The sequence below is a fragment of the Triticum dicoccoides genome, chromosome 5B (genome assembly GCF_002162155.2).
Source record: "Triticum dicoccoides isolate Atlit2015 ecotype Zavitan chromosome 5B, WEW_v2.0, whole genome shotgun sequence".
In the NCBI taxonomy this organism is placed as follows: Eukaryota; Viridiplantae; Streptophyta; class Magnoliopsida; order Poales; family Poaceae; genus Triticum; species Triticum dicoccoides.
The window spans coordinates 96,734,035-96,750,976 of NC_041389.1; positions in this window are offsets into that span (position 1 = coordinate 96,734,035).

Genomic DNA, 16,942 nt, shown 5'->3' on the forward strand with positions numbered 1-16,942 from the left:
CGAGAGTTGGTGCAAACTTCGCCGGTGCATCCAAACCATGTGATACGATACGCTCTATCACACAGAAGCCTCCATATATCTTCCTCAAAACAGCCACCATACCTACGTATCATGGCATTTCCATAGCCATTCCGAGATATATTGCAATGCAACTTCCATCATCATCATATACATGACTTGAGCATTCATTGTCCTATTGCTTTGCATGATCGTAAGATAGCTAGCATGATGTTTTCATGGCTTGTCTGTTTTTTGAGGTCATTGCTATGCTAGATCATTCCACATCCTGGTTCACCGCCGGAGGCATTAATATAGAGTCGTATCTTTGTTCTAGACATCGAGTTGTAATATTGAGTTGTAAGTAAATAAAAGTGTGATGATCATCATTATTAGAGCATTGCCCCAGTGAGGAAAGGATGATGGAGACTATGATTCCCCCACAAGTCGGGATGAGACTCCGGACTTAATGAAAAAAAAGAAAGGCCAAATAAGCCCAAATAAAAAAGGGGGGGCCAAGGAAGCCCACCAAAAAAGGAGAAAATATAAAAATGAGAGAAAAAGAGAGAAGGGGAAATGCTACTATCCTTTTACCACACTTGTGCTTCAGAGTAGCACCATGTTCTTTATATAGAGAGTCTCTTGAGTTATCACTTTCATATACTAGTGGGAATTTTCATTATAGAACTTGGCTTGTATATTCCGATGATGGGCTTCCTCAAATGCCCGAGGTCTTCATGAGAAAGCAAGTTGGATGCACACCCACTTAGTGCATCCGTTGCATGCCAATCCCTACTCCTCATATTGACATCAATTGATGGGCATCTCCATAGCCCGTTGATTAGCTGCGTTGATGTGAGACTTTCTCCTTTTTGTCTTCTCCACACAACCTCCACCATCATATTCTATTCCACCAATAGTGCTATGTCCATGGCCCACGCTCATGTATTGCGTGAAAGTTAAGAAGGTTTGAGAATGTCAAAAGTATGAAACAATTGCTTGGCTTGTCATCGGGGTTGTGCATGATTTGAATATTTTGTGTGATGAAGATGGAGCATAGCCAGACTACATGATTTTGTAGGGATAACTTTCTTTGGCCATGTTGTTTTGAAAAGACATGATTGCTTTATTAGTACGCTTGAAGTACTATTGTTCTTATGCCAAATGATAGACTATTGCCTTGAATCACTCGTGTCTTAATATTCATGCCATGATTAGATTACATGATGATCAAGATTATGCTAGGTAGCATTCCACATCAAAAATTATCTTTTTTATTATTTACCTACTCGAGGACGAGCAGGAATTAAGCTTGGGGATGCTGATACGTCTCCGTCGTATCGATAATTTTTGATTGTTCCATGCCAATATTCTACAACTTTCATATACTTTTGGCAACTTTTTATATTATTTTTGGGACTAACATATTGATCCAGTGCCTAGTGTCAGTTCCTATTTCTTGCATGTTTTATGTTTCACAGAAACCCCATATCAAACGGAGTCCAAACGGGATAAAAACGGACGGAGAATATTTTTGGAATATTTGTGATTTTTGGGAAGAAGAATCAATGCGAGACGGTGCCCGAGGGGTCCACGAGGCAGGGGGCGCGCCCCTAACCCTCATGGTCACCCCGTAAGGCGGTTACTGCACTTCTTTGGCCGCAAGAAAGCTAATTTTCGGAGAAAAATCTGGGCGAAGGTTTCAACCCAATCGGAATTAGGATCTCCGGATATAAAAGAAACGGTGAAAGGGCAGAATCTGAGAATGCAGAAACAGAGAAAGACAGAGAGACAGATCCAATCTCGGAGGGGCTCTCGCCCCTCCCACGCCATGGGAGCCAAGTACCAGAGGGGAAACCCTCCTCTCATCTAGGGAGAAGGTCAAGGAAGAAGAATAAGAAGGGGCTCTCTCCCCCTTGCTTCCGGTGGCTCCGGAACGCTGCCGGGGGCCATCATCATCACCACGATCTTCACCAAAAACTTCACCCCCTTCATCACCAGCTGTTCCCCCCACTATGCAGTAGTGTAACCCCTCTCTTACCCGCTATAATCTCTAATTAAACATGGTTCCCAAGGCTATATATTATTTTGCAATGATGTATGGCTATCTTATCATATTTGAGTAGATCCGTTTTGTCCTATGGGTTAATTGATGATCGTGAGTAGTTTGAGTTGCATTTTTTATTAATGGTGATGTCCTATGGTTCTCTCCGTGTCGCGCAAGCATGAGGGATCCCCGCTATAGGGTTTGCAATATGTTCATGATTTGCTTATGGTGGGTGCCGTGAGTGAAAAAATCACAGACCCGAGTAACTAGGTTGTTTGCGTATGGGATAAAGGGGACTTGATGCTTTAATGCTATGGTTGGGTTTTACCTTAATGATCTTTAGTAGTTGCGGATGCTTGCTAGAGTTCCAATCATAATTGCATATGATCCAAGAAGAGAAAGTGTCTTAGCTTATGCCTCTCTCTCAAATAAAATTGCAATAGTGATTACCGGTCTAGTTATCGATTGCCTAGGGACAAATAACTTTCTCGTGACAAAAAGCTCTCTACTAAAACTAACTTAGTCGTGTCTTCATCTAAACAGCCCCTACTTTTTATTTACGTGCTCTTTATTATCTTACAAACCTATCCAACAACACACAAAGTACTTCTAGTTTCATACTTGTTCTAGGTAAAGCGAACGCTAAGCGTGCGTAGAGTTGTATCGGTGGTCGATAGAACTTGAGGGAATATTTGTTCTACCTTTAGCTCCTCGTTGGGTTCGACACTCTTTCTTATCGAAAGAGGCTACAATTGATCCCCTATACTTGTGGGTTATGAGTAATGAATTTCATCCGGTTAATTTGAAATTTGCTTTGTTTGCACAAATTTTTTCCTATTAGTTCATATAGTTGTCGAAAGGTATGCGGGCATCATTGGATGGCATCCATTAGTGTCCTCACACATATGCCGGTGTAAATTTGAGGGTCAGTGCTAGAGATGCCCTAACTATCATGCTTTAATCGCTAATAGTGCTGTATTATTTCGCAGGGAATAGCTATCCCTCGTTTAAAATCAGATCCGCCGTGTTTCGCACTCCTCCCACATAAGAGTGCAGACTCTTGCTTACATAAAAATGGAGCACATGGACGGCACTGTAGCACGTCATATCACTCAAACTAGCTCTCCTAACGTGTGGGAAAGCACCGCCCTTGTCATTTTGTTCTGGGTTTCTATCGATCGATCGCACGAAAATGTTACGCTTTGGTAGTTAAAAAGGAAAAGGCGGCACACTTATGACTCGTATGCGTTGCATTCGCGTCGCACCCCGACAGTTCGGCTCGCACGCCTCTCACCAGAGGGGACACGCGTTGTCTTGCATTTTCACTGACATGTGGGACAACAATTGAATAAACCATCAATGGCCGAAATCTGATCGCTCGGCGGGCGTCAGTTAAGAAGGGAGAGACGGAGGAGGGAGAAGAGATCACCCACCCGCCACACACGGACTCCAAGAAATATATGGTGATAATGTGAGGTGGGCCATGCGGGAGTCTATACCGCTTCCAAGCCCGCTTCTGACCGCCCTGGCCCATCAGTACCCCCCACCCACCACACCACCACCCCGTGCGTGCTCCCCCCTCAAACGCTAGCTGCTCGCATTCATAGCAACTAGTACGAGTAAAATTCTAGGCCATAAGGGAATGTACAATGGTTGATAAGATAGTCTTATCATAAGTCTTGCATGTAATTTAGCGATGACAAAAAACATGTGTACAATGGATCATATCTTAGCCTTATCTTCAAAAACTAGTTATTCCTAAAAACTTGGTGAAACATATTGTGCTAACAGATCATCTCTTGTCTTCTCTTAAATAAGAGAAGACAAGCCTTTTCTTATGATTTCTCTTTCCTTCACCTCATCATTTATCCTATGTGGCATCCCTACAATAGAACCATTGTACATGCCCTAAGCCCGCGTATGTGGAGGAGAGAGAGGCATTGAAAAAGTCAAGGACTGGGATATACAGGAGCCCGTCTCTACACGTGCTCCTAGGTATAAAAAACTAATTATAAAAAATAGACATAAAAACAATTGTGTCTAAAAAAAGAAAGGTAAAAAACAATTGAGAGGAAATAGATAGACAAAAAGTGAGAAAAGGTTGTAACCTTATAGCCAACCTTGTAGTCAACACTATGGTAGTATTACATGAGGAAGGAGGGAGTGGTGCACATGCCAAGTTCACTCGGCTGCCGTGTTTCACATTCCTCCGTCGTAACACTAGGGATAATAGCTTTCATCAAAAATAAACAGTGAATACTCATTGCTCATCCACTATGTCGGAAAGAATACTTTCATTCGCCGACATGTGGGACGTCGACCATCCTGGTCCACCTGCCATGCACAAAATTATCATGGTCCACCCCGAGCGTAGCGCAAGCCCAACCTTTCCCACTGTAAGTTGGTCGGACGAAGGAACCATCATTTTTTTGCGGGAAGAAGGAACATCATGACTTTGCTAAATTCCGCTTCTTCAAGAAAACTTACTATACCCACAGTACCGCAACCACACGCGAAGACTGGACGGCACTGTACCACCTCATATCACTGAAACCCACTAGGCCAAACTAGCCTGCGTAGGATTTGTACTCCCTCCATTTCAAAGTTACTAGTACAAAGCTGAGTCATCTATTTTAGAATGGAGGGAGTACGTATCTGTACTGCTATGATTTTATGTTGTACGTCTCTGTACTTCTGCTACAATTTTCCTAACCTATGAACTAAATGAGGCCTGAATATATCTGTGTCGACTATTGTCTTATTGATCGCTAAGCCTACAATTTTAGGAGCTTGGGCTATTGGCCGATCGATAACGGATCAGTATAACCATACCACAAGCTCATCAGTCCCAACGTTTCCCTTTGGTGAGTGTTTTGCAAGTACTATAGTTCGCACAGTAGCTAGTTTACTAACACCAAGAATCATCAAACAAGCCCTGCTGATATGATAAACAGTTCAACCTTACATCTAAGCATGCCATATATTACATCAAAAGCTGGTGAGCATACATCTGTTTCCATAACTCGGAGAGGGTTCGCATGATTCACTATCAAACAAAAGTAGCAAGTACCACCCACACAAGACAGTGCACTAGCCCTAAGATGGTTTGATAACACACATCATTCTGGTAGTTAAACACAATGCGAACTACCCTGAAGAATTAGCGCAACCAACTATTTCTTGTCATTGATCTCTCGGGCAATGACCATAGCACGGACAGCAGCATGGCAATCAATCTCTGGGGCAATGTCCACCGCGACATCAGAATCGATCTCTGGAGCGATGTCCATAGGATGGACAGCGGCATCGGAATCGATCTCCGGGGCGATGTCAACAGGACGGACCGCGACATCGAAAACGATCTCTGGGCGTTGTCCACAGGACGGGCTGCGACATCGGAATCATCAAGGACGTCCACCAGCACCTGCACCACCCTCACATATTAGCAAGCACATTGCAAATAATCAAAAACCACAACTATGGTAAGCCATTATTTTTACCTTGTGCAGCTCACCGGGGAATCCCATCGCTCCGGGGCCATCTCCTCGTCCTCGATGGGGGCTATCACCTTGCCAGGGGAATACTACTTCTCAACGGCGACTATCTCCTCAAACTTGGCCCTGTCCTTGCATAGGTGACCATTAGAGTTTTTGGGGTAGGCATGGTGGGGCCTTTGCTGTCGTTCCAACTTTCTTTGAGGAGTTCGTCCGCCAACGTCGTCAACTCTTTGGCCAATACTTGTTTCTTGGAGTTCTTTGCCTCCATGGGTTGGCCTGCCAACCTGGTCAACTCGTTGGTCAGTGCTCGCTTCCTGGAGATCGCTGTCTCCAGTGGGTTGTCCGCTGGCAACTCTTTGCCTAGTGCTCCAGGATCCATCAATGAACTGACTAATAAAAAGCAATCGAAAGGAAACCACAATCGCAATTAAAACGGGAAAAGATTAGGCTGTGAGAATCGGTCGGTGCTTCACAAAAAGAAGATTCTTGGAATGCAAATATAGTAACATCACTGATTTAGCCACCTTTTCTTCATCGGTACAGAAGAAAAATGGCACAAGTGAGTAGCCTGGAGTGAGGTTTTCTTCAAGAAATGGGGAGAAAGGGCTTCAACGAGCGTTCTAGTGAAATGATGGTTGCTTCGTCCAGTCCAACTTCGAGGCCACTTTACCACTGCTGGTAAAGGTGTGGGTTTTGTAATATGATGTGTCATGACGGCCACACCGGGGTGACCGGTGAGTCTTGACTGTAGCACCTCGTTGTGATTTGGTGGATGGCACGCGGGCCCGGATGCTTTGATGTCCCGCATGTAGATAGAGCGGCTAGTCATATAGGAGTACTCAATATTGTGCACCGCAACCAAGGCGGAGAGGAAAACAAGAGAACTACGCATTTCTATATCTATACTACTATATAGTGTACCAATTTTATGTAGGACTAAGAACATCAATCATAACCGTTGATCTCCTAAATCCAATGGACAATATCAGTAGGATTTGCATGAACAGTACACTGCTGCTACCTCACCTGTGTTCTAGAAGAATCATGTACCCTTTCTGTAAAAAAGAAGCCCATAACTAGCTCCAATGGGCTGTGTTGCCACATGACCACTAGATGGTTTGATTGAGCCCAGTCGAGATGGTTTAGTAGGAGAATGTGGATATTTCTCAAAAAAAAAGATCACGTGGAAAATGTGAAGCAACGTGCAGTTCTTTTTAAATGAACGTACAGTTTTATGGCATGAATACTACTTCCCACTTTTACAATATTTAACTAATATCGGCATTTATACATCACTATAATTTCTTTTTCTTTGAATCTATTAGCACATATATTACCTATTTTCCCTTTTACCAAAATCACTCTATTATATTAAGACGGGCCTTGCATGTGTATACATATACTAGTATTTACGGTGTAGATTCACTCATTTTGCTCTAGTACTACTCATTAGGGTGTAGTCTAGTCACTTGTTGAAATCTCTAGAAAGGAAAATACTCCTTTCCGGTTTACAGGGCTATACTAGCAAGTACTCCCTCCGTTCGGTATTACTCGTTGAAGAAATAAATGTATCTAGATGTATTTTAGTTGTAGATGCATCCATTTTTATGACAAGTAATTACGAACGGAGGGAGTAGTACTACAATAGTGGGCTCAAATAGCAATTTGTTCTCATGCAAGAGCCTGGCTATATGCATGCTCCAAGCCCTTCTCGACCCACTTCTGGGTGATTGGTAGGGTGTATGAAGGGTGCATGAGTCCACACTAGCTTAACACGAATACACTAGGAGCATGCATGAGAAGAGCATGCATGAAGAGGGGTGCTGGGATGAGCATGCACGAAGAGGGAACAACTATGCTGAGATGAGAATGCAAGCAAACACACTGTGGCGAGCGTTCACAACTGCCACGTTCGGGTTGCGCTTGGCTCTTCGCCTCTTCGAGAAGACGAACAATGATGTTACTACTACTTCTATAGTATCGAATCCACTGCTGCATGTTCGTCCACCACGTGCGGGAGGGATAGCTTGTTGTAGTACTCTATAAGGCTAGTTGCAATGAGAGTATCATAGGTAGTCACTACAAAAAAATACACTTCCGTGATGATACGTGTTTGTCACAGTAGGTCGCGTTTGTTGTCATGCATGTACATCCCTGACAAATTTATGACAGAATCAAGATAGTCATACCTGTGCTATCGTAGAAGGGTTGCATGACATTACCAAAATTATCATCACGGAAGTGTCCACTTCCATGACGATAAATCGCACGTCACAGAACTGCTTTCGTCAAGGGTGACCGACACGTGGCATCCACCGTAACGGAACGCCAATAAGCTATCGGGTCGGGTTTTGGATCCGATAACCCGTTAACAGCCCAGACCAATGGGGATTTTCCACGTGTAAAATCATCATTGGCTGGAGGAAACACATGTCGGCTCACCATTGGGACAGATGTCATCTGCTCATTGGAACGAAGGCACCTATGATCCGGTGACACGTGGCACGGCCCAACAGATGCCCATTCCTGTGAAAAGGCTAGCCCATTTGACTTGGTCAAAAGGTTGCGGGCCGGCCCACGGAAAGCCTGTTAACGGCCTATTCGCATATAGCCCATTTACAGCCTGCTAACCCAGGGCCCGTTACACCCTATCCGCATTAGGCCCAGTAGTGTCATCTGGGCCGTCCAATATGATTCAGCCTGTTTTAACTTCCGGCCCATGTGTGGCCCATGACTTCTTTCGGCCCATATGAGGACCTTTGTAACTCTTGGCCCATTAGCGACCCGTGGTGAAACTGGCCCGTAATGAACAGTGTATCACTTTATACCCATTAACGGCCCATTATTCCATTGGGCCGTTTCCAGCCCAAGTTATCTTTCGGCCTTCTCAGAGCCCATTGATTCTTGGGCTCATTTGCAGCATTCGGTTACATACGGCCCGTTACTGTCATTTTTTGCTTGTGGACCAAATTCAGCCCGTCGTTACAGTCGGCCCGTTTGCGGACCGTTAATACGTTGGTCCGTTTTCATGTCAAAAAAAACCATTGGGCAGTTTTCATAGAGTTGTCAAATACGGCCTATTAACGGCCCGTTATGGTCCACGAATAGTACGGCCCATGATTGGCGAAATGATGATACGCCCCATAGAAGGCCCATGGATCCTACGTCCCGTATGAGGCCCATGGATAGTACGGCCCGTAGAAGGCCCATGGACCCTATGGCCCGTAGAAGGCCCATTGATCCCTAAGGCCCATATAGAAGGCCGATGGATCCTATGGCCCGTATAGAAGGCCAATGCTCCTACGGCCGAACAAAGGCCCTTGGATCATACGCCTGCAGGAGGCCCATGGTTACAACAGTCCGTGTGTTTCCATGATTATTTTGGCCTAGTTACCAAAAATAGGCTATTGTGGCCACTAGAAAAACACAGAAAAAGAACTGCAGTGACTACAAGAAAACAACTAAACAAGATAATAAGGAAATAAATAAGCAAGCAATTAAGGCTAGCCTATTACTGCTATTACACATATTACATCCACTGGGCATCAAAGTTTGCCACCAGTGCAAATATAGGGAACAAAGCAGCATATTACATACACTGGCCGTCAAAATTGGCCACTAGTGCAAATAAACGCGGCAGCAAAACAAGAGCATAACTGAAACAACTTCAGAAGAGATCAAGAAACGTTATCCTGGGTATCCACCATGCTGGCAATAAGCTTAGCAAGTTGATTAGCTTTGTCCTGTTTGGCGCTAAAATCCTCAAACGCTTGCTGTTGCACCGGAAAGTATGCATCTGAATGCTCCAGGGACTTCCGCAGTCCTTCCGCTTCTTGTCGCAGCACAGCTGATCGATGTGTTTCAGCTTGTAGTTGAGACTCAAGAAACCGAACTGATTCAGACAGTGAGTTTGAATAGCTTGTGCAAGCGATAGTGGCCAGTAACTCGAAAAACCATGACAGGACTTTGGGATTGTCTCACTGTCTTCAAGATAGTCTTCCTTAGCTATTTTATCAGCTTTGTTGGAGACCAACAAGGATGTGTCACTATCCTGAACCTTATCTGCATTACTTCCTTTACCATTGCTTAATAAGGCACTCTTCCCCAATATTCTGTCAGCATTCTAAAACAAGAAACAAGCAGACACATATCAAGTTTAGCATGTACTAGTATATGAAACCCAGTTCGGTGAACTAGTTCATTAGTAAGGTGGACAGGATTAAACTACCGAGTCTTGTATTGCCAAGTACTAGTACATAATAAAAGCATCAAACAAACATATATCTATGTCCTATGGTCACTGCATTGTCTTACCAAATCAAAATAGAGACACAGTTCAAATCATATCAGTTCAAGACAAAGCAGCAGTGAAAGAATATAAAGCGTGGGAAACTACACGGCACAACAAGATTTCAGATGGGTACCATGGGTCTACATGTACAACAACACTATTGGCTCTGTTGTGATGCTAGTAATGTGCATGATATGAAAGTCAACTGTATACACAATTGAAAGTGAAATCAAAAGAGCTATTGATAAGAGCAAACTTGTTAAACAAACATGTGTGAACATACCTGCCATGCCATTGGAGTTTCGATTGGATCCTTCAATTTAAAAATAAGTTTGTATGAGTAAATACAATTATACAAGAGCAAAGCAATCATAGTTAAAAAAAGGCGTGCCTAAGCGAGCGCTTAAGTGCGCCTAGGCTCTAGGCGTTGGCAAAACACATTGCGCATAACTATGCTTAATCTGTGCATAACTGCGCATAAGCATGCGCTTTGGTCAGTAAAGTGCAAGGCGGTGGCAAAATGCATAATTAATGCCTAGCACTTTTTTGAACTATGATAGCAATGGAATCTTAAATTAGAACAGTTGTTCTTCAGGTTTAGGCACTTGTTCTACATGAACAGAATACAGTAAGACAGAAGAATATTATACTTAAAAATAGAAAATGAGCTCATAGACCTTACCACATTCTTGGTTCGGGACCAGTATAGAACAAGGCGTTCCCAGTCATCGTCTAGTAAATGTGTCTCAGGAGAACGTAAGGGAATTTGATGAGTTCCTTTGCCGGTGAAGTACGTTTTCTTCAGGTAATTCCGATACTGCCACCAAGCATTCTTGAAGATAGCAGAGGTATTAGCACAGGTTACCTCATCCTGAGTTTCCAAATCGGTACTTCTCTATAGACAAAAATGGGAAGCTTTGCTGTATTATAACCATCATGGAGGTAGGATGTATGGGACGAAGCAAAATAATTGCCATGAATAACATTACTTACGCATAACTCCTGGACAAACACCTGCAACTGGCATTTTCCATCATCTTCAGTATAATATTTCCAAGATGGGAAGATACGCACATACGATTTAACAACATCAAATGCGATAGATGCTAAACTACGACTGGCTGGTTGTGCTTCCTCCACAGGAATAGGCGTACTAACTGGTGGAGTTGGGGTTTGCCGTGATAGTACTGGCCCTTTGGGCACTGGAGCTGCCTTACTAACTGCTCTTGTTTGGGAGCTCTGTGGTGGAGATGGTGCTGTGTCAACAGGAACTGGGTTACTATCGGCTGGGGTTGGGGTTAGATTGGGTGAAGCTGGTTCTCTGTCCATCGCAATAGGGGTACAATCTGCGAGAGTTTGGGTTATGTGTGGTAGGGCTGGTTCTTGTGCATGTACAATCGGGGTGCTATCTCCACCAACAGGTAGAACTGTTTTATTTGAATACTGTGTTTTTATTCCGCTAGATACTAGCATCACCCGCTCCAATTCAAATGGTTGATAAACAGGAAACATAGTTGAATGTACAGACATTGTATGAGAGACAGATGCAATAGATAGTGTGGAAAAAAGAGGGCATGAAATAGTTGACATGTATATTGTTTAACTAAAATGGATAGCATGACATAATTTCACATATATGATGTCTATCTAAACTGGATAGCATAGCATAACATAATTCAAAGATATGATGAATAACTAAACAGGATCGCATGACATAATTCACCTACATGTTATCTAAGTAATCAGGATCGCATCATTTAATTCACATATGTGATTTATATGCTAAAGAGAGGGCATTCGATATGATGTCTGAACTAAGAACATGGTGTTGAATATTGTGTATATGATGTCTAAACTATGCAATGCAAGACACCGTATGCATGATATGAGAAGTATAACCGGGCCAAGTTAGAGCATACACCTCAGTAGGGGAATAGGACTGGTCATCTATCTCTGAATCCATCTCTGAGGAGCTATCGAGACCCAACAAGAGATCTGCTTTGACAGGTAGCACTGTCTACTCTAAAGGCCTTGTTTTCACTCCAGATTTTCCATCTCCCACCCAAATGGCTGATTCACAGGAAGAGTAGTTTAATGTACAAACATTGTCGACAAATGGAAATGTAATGAAGAAAAGTATGGGCAAGATATCATTCAAATATATGATTCCTGGTTAAACAGGATGGCATTGCACATTTCACATATATTATGGCTGGCTAAAAGACATGAGACTGCATAATTCCCATATATGATATAGAGACTAAACAAGTGGCATTACAAAACATGTCTAAACTAAGCAGATGACATATATGATGTCAAAAGTAGGCACTGCAAGGCAACATATGCATGATATGACTAACATCATCATGACAAGGTAGAGCAAACACCTTGGGGGGTAAATAGGAGTGGTCAGCGGCGTCTGAATCCGCCTCAAAACATATATCTTCCTCTATATTACAATCTGGAGAGGGGTGGGGAGGGTTTGACATTGAACCCACCATGGAGCGTTGTCTGCATGACATTGTATTGCCGTGCAAAACTCTTCTCTTTTTCTCTACATGTTCAGCATGACTGTGTACAATATCTGACATGCATCCGAAAAAATATGGTGAGATTATGTAAGGAGAGCATGCAGAAATTTAGAGTGATGGTAACAACCAGTGGATGGATCCAAAAATAATGATAGCAGGCTAATGATTGCTTTAAATTAATAAAAAGACAGATGATGATTGCTTTACTATTTTTTTCCCACCCAAGATGAACAACATAGGCATACCCTAGGTGAACCAGATATTAGACAGACATACTATCATTGCTGCCTCGATATGTGCCCCACAACTAATTTAGAACTCAAGTTTGAACATGAATTTGGACCTGAGTTGGGAGTCCAAGAGCTGAACAGAACGATAAAGTAGCAGGTAAGTTTAAGCAATGCATAACATAAGTAGAAACAAAAGAGTGCGACCTCCCTCGTGGACCCGTGTACTCCTCAGGTTCATCTGCTGAGTCGATGATGATGATGCCGTTGGGGTGCGTGCCGGCGGCAGGGAAGGAGATCTGAGGCGGCGAAAGACGGTCAGGAATCGTGATGTCTGGTATGGTGGATGCTTCTGTCGATGGAGCAGCTCAGGTGAGGTGGACGACATCGCGGCAGGAGCAGAACAAACCACACAAAGTTCCCTTCGACACGTACCAGTAACTGAAGTAATTCTGTAAGGGCTCATTTGGCTTGCATGATTTAAAATGCAGGGATACGAAAAATACCGGAATAGGATAGGAAAATGCACATGGTAAATAGAGCATTTGTAAACACAGGATTTCTGTCAACTTGGGTGTTTGGTTTATAGGAATTGGAAGAGTAGAGGAATGCAAAGAAACATGGCCAAAATAAAGAGAAACCATATGAAAGCGTGTATAGTTAGAATGTTATTTTGGCACTAATACACTTGGTCTTGTTTTCATGCATAGGATTTTGAAAAGTAGGTCCATGTGGATGTTTTGCTTCATTCCTTTCAACAAAATGCATGAATAATTGAATAGTAGAGTGCCATTAGAAAATTCCCTATTGCTATGTTCTTCTGTTGAACCAAAATAGCCCTAATGGATCGACGTGAATGTATAGTAATAAGTGACGCAACAAGTGTACAATCTCTTTGCCGTAGCCGTGTCGACCTCAACATCATTGGGTTGGTCGCTGAAGCAGTTGAGGCAGAGGTGGCTATCGGAGGTGTGGAGGAAGATCTGAGGAATCTGTAGATGGCGTCCAGGGCACTACTCTATTGTGATGGATCGTTTTGTCAATGGAGCAGCTCCGGTGAGCCGTAAGACGTCGAGGCTGAAGCAGCACAATACAGACATCGTCAATCTCAAGTGGGATTCTAATAGCATCTCCAATAGATGATGAAAAATGGATGTAAAATTAACATCACCAAAAACCACCTGACTACAACAGATGAGGTAAAAACTGTTGACTCTGAACTTAACTGTCGAAACATAAATTTACTGTGGAATCTGAATGCTACTGTTGAAACTGAACGCAATGGTAGCAGAGAGGCACTTGACATGTAGTTTAGGGAGGGCCTGCAGTTCATCTTCAACATACACATCCCTGAGCCGCCTGCCACCACTGGCCAAACCGCCGGCCCCAGTGCCACCTCGCCGCCCCGAAACAACTCGCCACCGCCGCCCCGGACAGCCCTCTAGGCCCCCCGCCCACCCCCACCCTGAACCCTAAGATAGATAGTGGGGTACCTCTCTGGCGAGCCCCCGTCCCCGCTGCGGGTGGTTCTTCCTTAACTCTGGCGAGCCCCCCCAACCCCTGAAAATCCACTGACCCAAAAGTTGATTCAGTCGACTGAAGTGTGGCTTAATCGGAGCAGAGCAGCAGCACGAGCGAGGGGGAGAGCAGTAGCAGCAACTGGGCGAGCGAGCGATCGAGCGAGAGCCAGAGTAGCAGCAGCAGCGCGAGCGAGCGAGCGAGAGCCGGAGCAGCAGCAGCAGATCCGGCTAGTATGGATGCCGCCGCCGAAGGGGCCTCGCACTGGGGGAGAGCCGCCGTGGAGATGTCGCCCGCAGCGCCGGCTTCAAGGTAGCCGCTCCATGGGGGTGCGGGCTGGAGCACTGTCGGCGCCGGGAGGTCGAGTTAAGGAGAAGGTGCGATGCGATGAGTGTACAACCTCTTTGGTTGCGCCGAGTAGGCCTTGGCTTCGTCCGAGGAGTCGGTGAGGATGTTGCGGTTCCGGTGGAGCAGGTTAAGGCGGCGCTATGGGGATGGAGCAGCCGCGATAGACGAGGCAATCGTCGGAGCAGCTCCTTGGAGGTGGAGGACGGGGTGGCTGAACCAGCGGGACGGTGAGATGGACGACGGATCCTCATCCTGGGAGGTGGACGAGGGACGTCGAGCTATTGCGGTGGACGATGTCATCGGGGAAGAGGCTCCGGCTGGGCAGTGGTGACGTGGCAGACGGAGGAGGGTGGGGTTTCACGGCTGGAGCGGAGAGGTTATGGCGGCTTGGGTTTTCGAATGGCGAAAAGGGGGCGATGGGAGGGGGTGAAGCATGACTTAGGGACGCGCTTGTCCAAAATTTAGGGTGTGTTACAAAAGTACCCCCCACCAATTTGAACTAGCGGCCCTTTCGGCTCTGGGTTAGAAGGGGGATTTCACGTGTCAGGATTTGGCAGCTGTAGGGAGTTTTCGCGTGCGTTGTAATTTCGGGATAGCAAGGTGCGGGTTGTGAAGGCGCCAGTTTCGGGAGCACGATATCTGAATTCGGGATATAACAAGACGCGGGTTGAATTTTAGGGACAAGCCTAACGTGTAGTAATATTGTACTTGTACGTACCAAATCAATTCGCACTTCCCTCAACCAAAAAGAAAACGAAAAAAATAAAACTATTCACAGCACACAAAGAGAGAGTCTTGCCCCGTTTTACTATACAAATGCTATTCAAAGTTACTCCCTCCTTCCATCTATATAGGGCCTAATGCGTTTTTCGATGCTAACTTTGACCAAATATTAGAGCAATGATATATGACATGCAACTTACACAAAGCACATCGTTAACTTCGTCCGTGAAAGGTTCTTTCAATGATATAATTTTCACATTGTGCATGTCATGTACTATTAATCTTGTCAATAGTCAAAGGCGGTCTTAAAAATCTCATTACGCCCTATATAGATGGAAGGAGGGAGTATGAATCCATGTTATGTCCGATTAATTTTTTTTGCTTGCTGTATAATGCATGTAACCTACTCATACCAACATTTTAGTGCATTCCAAATGTCTATACTACCGCTGCAATTCGAACTAAATTTGAATTCGTTTCTCTATTTCAATAAGAATCTATAATCATGATTGTTGCCAACTTCAACCATCATTCGTGTATTACCTTAATAACACACCACATGATTACTATAGAGATAGATATGAACTATGTGTACTACATGAACTCGAATTCTATCTTTTGAATACACTTGATGTTGATTCCAAATAATAGTACATTTGATGTAATAACTATATATTCATAATCTAAACCATGTTCCATACGTACACCGTGTTTATCACACAAAGTATAATGCCCCGACCCCTAAATTATGACAAGTATTTAGACCTGAGTTGCAAAAGCCACACATTAGCCCAAATTATAATCAATGTTCTACATTATGATATCTTCTTCAAGTATCCATATCCACCCTTTTATAATGAATTATGATCTTTGTTCGTCTTTTACCTTCACGATCCTCTTCTATTTGTAGCTAGCTAGCCCTAACTTTCTATCGTGCATGCACACGCCCGCCCCCCTCACACACCCTTAGCGTCCCCTCCATCGCGCACGTTCATTATTTCTCTTTAGGTCGTCCACCGGCGGTGTGTGTAGGCCCCCGGCTCCTTCTTTCTGGCACACACCGGTCAATATACCTCTCTAGCCAAGTATGCCTAGAACAAACACATATATACTTCCCCTCTTCTCTTCTCACCGTCCATGCCCCCATATGTCCAATACGATTCCACGCAGGTGCACACTCCCGCCCCTCTTTTCATTAGTCACATGCTCGCACAGTCCTCCCCCCTCGACATGGTAGGCCTCTCGCACCACCTCCTAGCCACACTCTCTCCCCCCGTCTGCCTCTCCGGACCTTATTTGCTTCTAACACATGGAGGCGTGTATATGAACTGATCTCCCTACATATAGCCAGGTCGACTATAATTCATTTTCACCAAGCACCGATACACTTACCTCACTAGTTATGTCTCTTCTTTTCTCGGACACACGAGGGTTGATCTTCCTATGTGGTTACACATGCTTACCACAACCATATCTTCTCCCCTCATCATCCTTGAATACCTCCCGACCCATCTCTCACACACACGTGCATAGAAAGACAGACATCCCCCGCCCTCTCTTATTGATATTGCACTCATACCCTCTATTTGTCTAGCAGGCCTCTCCCACCATTTGTGAGACGCCACTCCACCACCAACCCTCTGACGCTCTACCTTTGTCTTTTTCCCAACCTTATTCCTCTGCTACACATATCCATGGATGTAGATCGATCTCCCTCAATACATAGCTAGGTCTCTCTCCTTCCCAGACATATACTAGTCGAC